Raw genomic sequence first — 12,454 nt, 5'->3', positions numbered from 1 at the left:
AAAAATTATTTAATTAAAGTATACATAAATACGTAATATCTAACTTGTGATTAATATTTAATCATTTAATAATTGTATTTTGGTCAGTTTTATATAAAAAAGGTCTTATGTCTCAACAATTTTATGAACAATGTTCATATTCTGCATTATTTATGAATAAAAAAATATTTAAATCATCATATTCATCTCGACTAAAAAGCCAAACGCGATGTTATTGCGACAGATTAAGATAAGAAAATTTGGAAACTAAGGAATTTGAATCCTATGGTTGGGATCTCAGAAATTCTCCTTGTTCCTTCTCCTAACATCCCCTGTAAAGAAATAGACGAGAAAAATATTGGTCCGAAAAAATATTTAGTTACGAGAGAGAAAGAGAGAAAGAGAGAGAGAGAGAGAGAGAGAGAGAGATTAATTATTTTTCTTATTATTAAAAATTGAATTTTATAACTCACTCTTTCCTCATTTTATTTTTATATTTAAAGATAAATTTGATAACCAGTGCAATGATAAATATTTATTTATAAATTTAGAAATATTGATTATGAACAATAGATTTCTAATGACATTGATTCGTAATTGTTTGTATTTTTACAATAAGAACAGCAAAGAAATAAAGAAAACTATCATGATTTAATGATTAAATATGACAGAGATGGTAGTGAGTTTTTGCTTATTTATTTAATCATGTTTAATAAATGTATAGTACAAAAAAGAATAATATCCCTAAAAAAATTACCTTTTTAAAAAGGTGAAAAAGGTGCTAAGTCCGCGTAATGTCCCTATAACAATCTATCCTATAAAAATTAATAATATAAAAAATTATGGTAAGTAAAAATAAAAACTTTTTAAAATATTTTAATTTTATTTAATTAACCAAAAAAGTTATATAAAATAATTTTTTAATTTTCTATATCCTACATAAAATAATATTAAAAATTTACAACAATTAAAAAAATTAAAAATAAAAAAATTAAAAAAAAATTATATAAAAATTATTTTAAAAAAATTCAAAAATTAAAATTTTTTTAAAATTAAAAGATTAAAAAAACTTACTTAAACTTACTTAATTAAACAAACAATATGTTAAAATTAATGTATTTCTTCACTTGAATGTCCTTCAATTAAAGTTTAGCAGTGCTAAGTTTTTTTAATTTTTTAATTTAAAAAAATTTTTTTATATTATATTTAAATTTTTTTTAATTTTTAATTTTTATATAATTAAAAAAAAAATTTTTTTATTTTTTTTATTTTTAATTTTTTTAATTATTGCAAATTAATATTATTTTTTGTAAGATGTAGGAAATTAAAAAATAATTTTATATAACTTTTTTGGTTAATTAAATAAAAATAAAATATTTTAAAAAGTTTTTATTGTTACTTAACATAATTTTTTTATATTATTAATTTTTGTAGGATAGGTTTTTACGTTACGCGGACTTAGCACCTTTTTTACCTTTTTTTACAAAGATAATATATAATAATACTTTAAGGCTTTTTGGTCGTCGCCGCGAACATATTGAATTATAAAAAGCAAGAAAATGCACACTGATAATTTTTGCGTGTTTTTTTAGATAAAAAGATGTAACGATGGCACCCCCCATTGTTCCCAACTGGCCGTCAGAGGCTGCGGCGAACAGCCGGGCAGTGCAGCAGGCGCTTTGCGCCCATAATTTTTTCCATATTGCCGATAAAACGGCAGGTAATTATCACGGTACAGCGTGATACGCCTCGGAGCCGAGCGCGTCCGACGGTTGCCGAATCCGGCCGAATACCGCCGCCGCTAAGTACCGTTATCTCGCCGGTATAAAAGATAGATCGAATTCTAGAGACGGTCGGATTCCGTCTCCAATTCCGAAACTATCCGGATCTTCGGAACCGGTGCCCCGAGTCGAGGTAGAAGCTTACTCTGCCTCTGCTGAGAAATTTCAGCACTCGGGAGACCTCCGAACATCCTGAGAGCCCGTTTACTGCCCTACTCGACTCTGGCTCCGAAGTCTCGTTTATAAATACCGCGACCGCCAAAGCCCTTCGGACGTGGGGATATCACGAACATACGGGCGTCGATCAGGTGCAGTTTGCCGACGGCACCCACGCGGAGATACCTGGTGTAGTCACGCTACCCGTGCAACTCCAAGAACAGACCTACAATCACGAATTGTTGATTTTACCGATGCTCGAAAGCGAGATTTTCCGACTCAAAAATTCGTCGTCAATTAAACAACGGTACCGACTCCATAATCCGGCGATGCAAGCAATCATCGACAACGAAGTCGCGGAAATGCAACGAGAGGGAATCATTGAACCCTCGCGAAGTGCGTGGAGCTGGCCGATTGTTGTCGTCAAAAAGAAGGACGGCAAACATCGTTTCTGCATTGACTTTCGACGCGTGAATAACGTCACCGAAAAAAACGCCTACCGCAGATCTCGGCAACTTTGGATAAACTCCAGGAGGCGCGTTATTTAACCATGCTCGATTTAAAAAAACAGCTATTGGCAAGTGCCCTTGACTACGGAAAGCCGCTCGATTACCGCGTTTACCGTTCCGAGGCCCGGGTTATTTCAATTCAAGGTCATGCCGTTTGGCCTTCACTTTGCGCCCGCCACCTTCCAGCACCGTCCTCGGACCCAAATTAGAACTTCACGTTTGTTTATTTAGACGATATTATCGTCATTAGCTGCACATTTCAAGAACATCTAACGCTGCTTAAGAAGGTTTTCCGCCGCCTACGCGATGCAAAACTACGGCTGAACCTGGAGAAATGCAAATTCTGTGTCGATCAGCTAAAATATTTTGGTCACGTGATAAATAAACGTGGCATCCGTACCGATCCGAATAAGGTCAGCGCCGTCGCAGACTGGCCCGCACCCCGCACCACACGTCAGATTCAGCAATTTTCGGGGGTAGCCTTTTGGTATCGACGTTTTGTCAACGACTTTTCGACCGTCGCGGCACCATTGACGATTAACTCGGAAAAACGCACGAAATGGGGGAAAGCCGAAGATGCCGCCTTTTGCACATTCAAGGAGCGACTTAGTGCCGCGCCGGTACTTGCGTGCCCGAACTTCTCACGCCACTTTTTTTTTGCAAACCGACGCTAGCGGCAACGGTCTCGGGGCTAATACAATTTTTCGAGGAAGGCGAACGGGTTATCACGTACGCTAGTCGCACGCTCTCGGCTGCGAAACGAAATTACAGCGTGATCGAGCTCGAATTCCTCGCGATTATCTGGGGTATTTGATGCATGAGAAGGTACCTGGAGGGATACGCGTTTACCGTGGTGACCGATCACCAATCGATGAGCTGGCTGCAGCGTACACCGACTGGACGCCTAGGCCGGTGGATTTTCAAATTGCAACAGTTTGAATTCGACGTGAAATACCGGCGCGGCCGGCTAAACCACGTGCCGACGCCCTCTTCCGGTATCCCACAACCTGCGCCGCCCGGCCTCTCGCTTGTCGCTGGTACCGTCGTATAGTCGAGACCGTCGATCCCGCCGCCGTACCGGACTACCGACTTGACAATGGCGCATTATACCGCTACCTCCTGCACTTCCTCAACTTCAAGGACGAGCCAACGGAGCAGCAATGGAAACAGCAATGGAGATGATGCGTTACGTCGTCAAGTATGTGCAGCAATGTCACACCTGCCTAGCGTATAAAGCACTACAGCAGAAACCCGCTGGACGCCTACATGCTACTAACGTCCGCCGACCCTGGGAGTAGATCACTCTAGACCTTCTCACTCGGCCCTCTTCCACGGTCGCGTCATGGGCATATATGGCTGCTTGTGATGCAAGATAGTTTTATGAAATGAGTCGAATTAGCACCCTTGCGGAAAGCAACTATCAACGCCGTTACCAAAATCATCACGGACGCCATGGACGTCATTCTGCGACATGGCGTCCCAAAAGTCATCCTCCCGGACAACGGAACGCAGTTGACATCCGGAGAACTGATCACCCGCCTAGACACATTTGCTATTAAGCCCCGGACCACGCCGGTACGAGCACCTCACTGCAATCCACAGCTGTGGAACGAACAAATTGTGTAATCAAAACAATGATTAGCAAATTTGTGGGGATCATCGAGATTAGACCGCGCAGATTCAGGCATTTCAATTTGCTTATAACACGGCCTACTACGACACCACCAAATTCACTCCAACGTACCTCAATCATGGACGCGAGCTGACACAATCTGGAGAGCAACAGCAGCAAGAACAGCCGGTGGATTATTCCGACGTCAAGGCAAAACGACTGCAAGACGCATACAAACTCGTGCAAATCCATCTCGCACAAGTCTTTCAAAAATAAGAGAAATGTTACAATCTCCGCCGGCGACTGTGGAAGCCCCGTCTCGGAGACCATGTGTTGAAAAGGCATCACTCCCTGTTCAAAAAAGCGGAGGCCTTCAACGCCAAACTAGCGCCGAAACATATCGGGCCACTCGAGGTCAAAACAATACGATCATCTGTTATTGTTGACCTGAAGAGCAAGAGGCGAAAGTGGTATAGAAACATACACATACAAGATCTAAAACCGTCACCTCCGGATCTAAACAATCAACACGCGTCAGAGGACGATGAAACAAACAACGATACCGAGAATGACACCGGCGAGGATGAGTGATTGTGTCACTCGCTATCTAGTCGTTAGCCAGAAAGCACGAATCAGCCGAAAAATGGAAGACATTATCGCTGCCATCGATGAACACCTGCAGGAGCCCGCCGAGCCCTTTGTAGGCTGCCGACCCAACGACGTGGCTGCCAGCATCATCAACCGTGCCAACGCCTTCGCGAGTCGGCACTATCATCCAGCGGTCAGATTCCGAGAACCAGCGGAAGCGGAAGATGCTGCTGCAGACACCGCTGCCAAAACGACGCCCGACACCCACACCGGGAGAGGAACCGAGGGCGTTATCGGAACCGGTCATGGAGACGTAGCCGATTCTTCTAATGCCCACCGGTTCGACACCCCCGCCGCCAATCCGTTGTCGCACCGGGGATTGAGGTCCCGCACTTTGCGGTCTATGTATTCCGGCGATACAAGATCCGATCCACCAAGCATGGGTACTGGATCATGCGATTCTCGAAGCGTGGCGAGCGACGCTACACCCGCCGAATCAGGCGATTATAAATGTTTTTTTTAGGATGCCTCAAATTTAGGCATCTGCAACGGAGGGAGGGAGGTGATGTAACGATGGCATCTCCCATTGTTCCCGACTGGTCGTCGGAAGGCTGCGTCCGGCAAACATCAGCCGGGCAGTGCAGCAGATGTTTTGCGCGCATAATTTTGTCCATATTGCCGATAAAACGGCAGGTAATTATCGCGGTACAGCGTGATACGGCTCGGAACTGAACGACGGTTGCCAAATCCGGCCGAAATACCGCTGCCGCGTCGCTAAGTACCGTTATCTCGCCGGTATAAAAGATAGATCGAATCCTAGAGACGGGATTCCGTCTCCGATTCCGAAACTATCCGGATCTCCGGAATCGGTGCCCCGAGTCGAGGTAAAAGCTTACTCTGCCTCTGCTGAGAAATCTCAGCACTCGGGAGATCTCCGAACATACTGAAGCCATCCTGCCGTCGGCACTGAAATAGAAACTTACTCTGCTTTTCCCGAGTTTGTCTCGGGACCGACTGACACTCTCTCTAATAAAGTCCTTCCTTGCTGCACCGGGCACCCTCGAGTGGAGACTCGCCTGGTGTCGCGCCAACGTGACACCCGGTGCATCCTTTCTACCTGCAATTCGGCGGTGGCACGCCGAAACTGCAAGCGCGCAACGCATATACAAAATTCTCCCGCGAGAGAATTCTCTCGCGCTTCTTGCAACGCGCCGCCCACTCTTTCTAGTATATCTGACCGATCATCTCCGCGTGGGAGTACGCGCTATACTTATGTGTCGCGATCTGCTTTATGGCTCCTGCACACCAGCGCAATGACGCGACACGCGATGCACAATATGCGACAAATCGCGAGAATAGGATTTTCTACCTATTCATATAAACGCGATACACGATTACGAAGCCTAACCTAACCTTAAAATTGTGTGTCCGTTTAAGTATTATTTACAATTGTATAATCTTTAATAAGAAAAAAAGTGTCATTAATCCTATAAGAAACATATTGTGTGGTGTATATATATTGTATATAACATATAATAACAGTGTATATATTTATATATTTAGTATATTTATATATATATAGTAACATAATTGAATATTTTATTTAAATTATAGTCAAATTATTAGTGAGTAAGTTGTAATAATGCATCCCCCCATCGTTCCTGACTGCATGTCGGAAGGCTGCGCCCGGCGAACACCGGCCGGGCAATGCAGCGGGCGCATACGCGTCACCTTAATCTCTCACATAATAGTCGCTGAAGCGACTTGTAATTCGCACGGCACGTACTGTAGATACGCGCACTATAGCTACGCGTATACATATACTTACGGCACAGACTATAGATACGCGTACACAAACAGCCAAAACCATCCGACGACAGACGGGGACAACCGAATTACGCCGGCGGCAAAAGTACCGTTACATTCTAGATATAAATAAGGTCGGAAAATAGAACAAGAGGATTCCAATTCCTGATTCCGCCCGATCCTGATTGACGGAACGACATATATGGAAGTCTGAGGTCAAACATACTCGGTCTCCGTTGCAAACCTCGCAACATTTCCGAATATATCCGAACCTGAGATTCTCCCAAATCAGCCGGCACGAGGTCGAAAATACTCGGTCTCCCTCGAATATTCTCGGGGCCGCCTATCTCTCCATTGGTCTTCCAAAACCGCGCTGCACCGACTTCTTAGGGGAAGCTGACGTCCCCTATGCTACTAAGTTGCAGTAGGTCGGTGCATTCCTCTACCTGCAGGCTAACGGTGGCACGTGGCCTGCACGCGATTAGTACCGAGATTCTCGCACGCGCGCTCTCATATACGCGCCGCCTATTCGCTTGCATCATAAAACCGTCTTTGTTGCGTGGGGGTTCGTCATCGGGCGAAAACGCGCCCCTTATACGTACGCGGTACGCCCCGCCGGTTTTTTATACTCGCGAAGTTCTGATATCCCCGAAAAGTGGCCCCGCGGCCATCTCGCGCGCGCTTTCCACCTGCGCTGAAATACCGATAAGGGCCCGCCTTGACACCTGTCAAACTTAGAATTGGACCGTCGGAAGAAATACGCCTAGACACCGGAACCGGTGTCAAGGCGTATTTCTTTTACAATAATATTACTACATATTAGAATAATTTTTTAGAGTACTAATGATAAATAGCAAACAACAGAAGCAGTTTTTGCTTCTATTATTTCTAGAAAAGAAAAATATAGAAATTAATACAAATACAAAACTACTTTTTGCTATCTAATATGCTCGATTAAAAAGAACTAACTATCGACGAAAACGCCGGTAGTGGGTTCGGCTTATTGATCAATCAAAAACGTTATGAACAAAGTGATGGCGATCATTTAATTCAAGAAATGCGACTTTATGACATAGAAGTTCATTTCCAGTATACTCGTCTTACTATTGAAGATTTTGATAATTTATTACACATAGTAGGACCTAAAATAGAAAAGATGTCAACCCATTATCGGGATCCTATACCAGCATCTAGTAGATTAACATTGAGGTAAGTTTTAATATTAATACATAATTTATATTTAAAAGTATATTCATTCAGTATTAGTATATTTATTTTAACAAATGATATGGCTAGATCGCTCTTATTGTAAATGACAAGGATAGAGAATATTCGGACCAATATATTTTTCTCGTCTACATCAATTTTAGGGGGGGGGGGTAAAAAGGAAGAGGAACTTATAAATCTCGATTTGAGATTGTTCCTCATCTTAGCGAATTGCTAAGTATTATATATTGGCTTTCACAGCAATACATTCTCTATCCTTGTATATTTATTTAGTTGACTTATAACATAAGCACGGACAACCTCAGCGTTTGACAGATGTTTGGATTCTCGTTGATTTACTTTGCGCAATGTCTATTTGTTTTAGTATTTTAAGTAGTCTGTGTTTATATATTTTTTCTTTTATTGCAACTATATTTATTTTGATTAGAAAATAAAATTTACACATGATGTTTTATTAATTACGTATTTTTTATTTTTTGTTTGTTGAAGATGGCCCAAAAAAGGGCCGAAACGTCCAGACATAATTCAGTTTTTTATTGTAATAAATTATAAGTAACGAAATCACATCCTCGTTTTATACTCGTCATAGCTCTTTTTTATCAATATTATTTATTTAGTATTATTATTGTAGGTTTTTGGCTACAAGAGACGCTATGTTTTCGCTTGCATTTGCTTTTCGGATTGGACAGAGCACTACTTCCATGATAATATCAGAGACATGCGAAAGTTTATGGGATAGTCTCCAAAACAAACTGTTTGAACCAATCAAACATGGATGGAAAGAAGTTGCAAAAGAATTTCAAAATTATTAGAACTTTTTACACTGTATTGGGGCTATAGACGGTAAACATGTAAATATAAAGGTAATCTATATTGTGTTAAATTATTTAGTAATTATAGCTGCTTTCGCGACAGGATGATATATTAAAATGATTCGTGCGCTGTAATTGATCAAATTTGAATTTTATTATTTCAATCATAATGAAATTTCAGATTTGACCAATCATCGCTCATGGATTATTTTAATCTGAATTATTTTGATTCTGTTGCAAAAACAGTCTACATAATCAATTTATAAATAATTTTGTTTTGTAGGCTCCACCATATTTTGGTTCAATTTTTTATAATTATAAAGAAAATCATAGCATCAGTTTAATGGCAATAGCATCAGCACGATATAAATTCTTAATGGTAGATATAGGTGGAGAAGGCCGACATAGTGATGGAGGAATTTTCAAAAATTCCGTTATGGGATATAGATTCCAGCATAATCAAATATATATACCTGTTCCAACACCAATTATTGAAAGAGGAAAAGCAATGCCTTACATGTTAATTGCAGATAAAGTTAAACAATTTTACATTACGATCATATCCAGGAAAAACATTAACTAACAAATAAAGAGTTTTTAATTATCGGTTGACTCACGCACGAAGAGTGATAGAAATATGTTTGGCATAATGGTAGCACGATGGTGCATTTTTACAAAACCGATTAATACGTCCCTAATTACAGCTGAAAGTATCGTAAAAGCTTGTGTGGTTTTACATAATTATTGTATGGATAAAGTTGGATATTGTAGCAATATGTTTGCTGATGAACCTGTAGCGACTTATAAATAAATTCACTAGATCTTTGAAAAAGTAATGTTTATTCATTGAAAGTATAAAGCGAAAGAACAAAAAGAATTAATATGTAACAAATAAATGAATGAATGTGTTGTTATGGAAATATTGATTTTTCTTAAAAACATTATGTATATTAATGAATTGAAGTTATTACAAATGTATAAAGATGTAAAAAGTGTAAAAGTGCAGTGAAAAGTGTAAGGTGTAATAAAAATGTAGAGTGTAAATGAAAGGTGTGAATGATGAATGCTACAGTACTCCCCCCCAATTGACGATATTCGTTGCGAAATGGACTTTCTTCTTCTTTGGTGGGTAGGTGCGTAAAGCTTTTCCAACAGTAGAAGAAGAAGAAGGATTTGAAGTAGCAGAAACAGGAGCTGAAGTAGCAGGAACAGGAGCTGAAGTAGCAGGAACAGGAGTTGAAATAGCAGGAACAGGAGTTGAAATAGCAGGAACAGGAGCTGAAGATCTGGTAAAAAGTTCAGTAGAATCTGAAGTTCTAGGAATGAAGGCTGGCTTGAGACGTTCTGTCGAAATATTGACAACTCTTCCTGAAACATTAACTGCAAATAAATGATCAGAGATACGTTTCTCAATAGGAAAAGGGCCAGAATAAGGAGGTTGTAGTGACTTCCTAACAGTATCTTCTCGAATCCAAACATGAGTACAATCAAAAAGATTCTTGTGAACAAAAGGTGATCTTTTGCAATGATGACTTGTAGGAGATGATCTGATATTCCTCATATGAATCCTGTGTTTTTCAAGAAAGATTTCAGGATCTGCAGGAAAATCTTCTTCAATGAAAAATTCTCCAGGAATACGAAGAGTGGATCCATAAAGAAGTTCTGCAGGTGAAGCTTTTAAATCTTCTTTGAAACACGAACGTAATCCCAAAAGAACTGAAGGTAAAGATTCTACCCAGTTGGTTGTTTCGTGGCACATAATCGCTGCTTTCAAAGTCCTATGCCATCTTTCCAGAATTCCATTTGAAGCAGGATGATAAGCAGAAGTTCTAATCCTTTGGCATCCAATTAGGTTTGTTAAAGCTTTGAATAAAGCTGCTTCAAACTGAGGACCTTGATCTGTTGTAATGCTGATAGGAGAACCAAAACGTGCTACCCAATGTGAATAAAATGTTGTAGAAATAGTTTCAGCAGAAATCTCAGAAATAGGAACAGCTTCAGGCCATCTGGAAAAACGATCAATCATAGTAAGACAATAACGGTAATTTTGACAAATAGGAAGTGGTCCAACAATGTCTAAATGCACATGCTGAAAGCGTTGATCAGGAATTGCAATCTTAATTGGAGAATTCTTGGTGTGTCTTGAAATCTTCGCACGTTGACATGGAAGACAAGTTCGAGTCCATTCCTTCACATCTTTCTTCAAAGAAGGCCAAATGAATTTCAGTAGTAATTGTTTAGATGTCAATCTGCCGCTGGGGTGAGCGAGTCCATGAACAACATCAAAAATTCTCTTGCGTAAGAGTTTAGGAACATATGGACGAATTAATTCCGAAAAGCAATCACAATAAATAGGTATGGTTGATCCTGAAAGAATAAGTTTCTTCAACAGAAGTGAAGAATTTGAAGAAAGTAAAACTTGAAGTTCTTCATCTTCTTTCTGATAATTAGCAAGTTCTTCTAAAGAAACTATAATAGGCATTGAAATAGATTCAATTCTTGACAGAGCATCAGCAACTGAATTCATTTTTCCAGAAATATAGGTAATATTTGTAGAGAATTGAGCAATAAAGTCCAATTGTCTGATCTGTCTTGGTGACGCTTTATCCAATTTCTGACGGAAAGCAAAAATCAAAGGTTTATGATCAGTTCTGATAATCAATTGTCTTCCTTCAACAAAATGCCTGAAATGTTTAATAGCCAAATAAATGCTAAGAAGTTCTCTATCATAAGTGCTATAATTTCTTTGAGCTTTGTCTAGTTTCTTTGAGAAAAATGCTATTGGTTTGATATCGTCGTCAATAGACTGTTCAAATGATGCACCAACAGCAAAGTCAGAAGCATCACAAGTTAAAATAAGAGGAGCATGAGGAGCAGGATGAGAAAGGGTAGTAACTTGTAAAAGTTCTTCTTTACATGACTCGAAAGCTAATTCCGCTTCTTTAGTCCAAGAAATAATTCTTCTATCCCTCTTGCGACTGTCCTTTAAATATTCTGTTAACAGAGCTTGATGATTTGCAGCATCCTTGAGACAGCGACGATAATAATTGATAATTCCTAAGAATCTGCGTAATTCATGAAGTGTCTTAGGTTTAGGATAATCAATAATTGATTTCACTTTTTCGGATGTAGGTTTAACTCCTTGGTTAGAAACTAAGTAACCAAGAAAAGAAATCTCGCTTTGACCGAAAAGACATTTAGCGACATTGATTGTCATTCCAGCTTGTTGAAGACGATCAAAAATAATGCGTAAGTGAGCAATATGTTCTTTCTCATCTTTAGAAGCAATAAGAATGTCATCAAGATAACAAAAGGCAAAACTCAAATCATTAAGTAAAGAGTTCATGAGCCGTTGAAAAGTTTGGGCTGCGTTTCGTAAACCGAAAGGCATTACGACAAATTCAAAAAGCCCAAATGGAGTAGTGACAGCTGTTTTGTGAATATCTTCTTTAGCGACGGGTACTTGATAGTACGCTTTAACTAAGTCGATTTTAGAAAAGATATTCTTACCAAAAAGTGAAGAAGAAAAATCTTGAATATGAGGTAAGGGATAACGATCCGGGATAGTCACTGAATTGAGTGCACGATAATCACCACACAGTCTCCAAGAATTTTGTTCCTTTTTAGGTTGGTACCTAACCATATGTTATAACCATATGTTATAACCATATGTAGAGGGGCTGCCCAGGAGCTGCTTGAAGGTCTGCAAATTCCTAGCTCCATCATAGACTTGAATTCTTCCTTGGCACATTTAAGTTTCTCAGGAGTAAGTCTTCTGGGAGTCGAAAATTTAGGAGAACCTTCCGTAACGATATGATGTTCAACACCATGTGTTTTTACCGAGGAAATTGGAGAAAAACGGGTGAGTCCTGGAAATTCGGTTAAAAATTTGTGGCACACAGAATCAGGAGATGTGGTAAAAATTGACAAATGCGCAATTTCTTGAATTTTTCCAGTATTCATAAGACCGGTAACATTATCAAT

This window comes from Nylanderia fulva, unplaced genomic scaffold (assembly GCF_048542155.1).
Source record: "Nylanderia fulva isolate GAGA-0341 unplaced genomic scaffold, ASM4854215v1 Scaffold114, whole genome shotgun sequence".
In the NCBI taxonomy this organism is placed as follows: domain Eukaryota; kingdom Metazoa; phylum Arthropoda; class Insecta; order Hymenoptera; family Formicidae; genus Nylanderia; species Nylanderia fulva.
The sequence above is the reverse complement of the archived record's forward strand: the minus strand, read 5'-3'. Positions refer to the sequence as shown.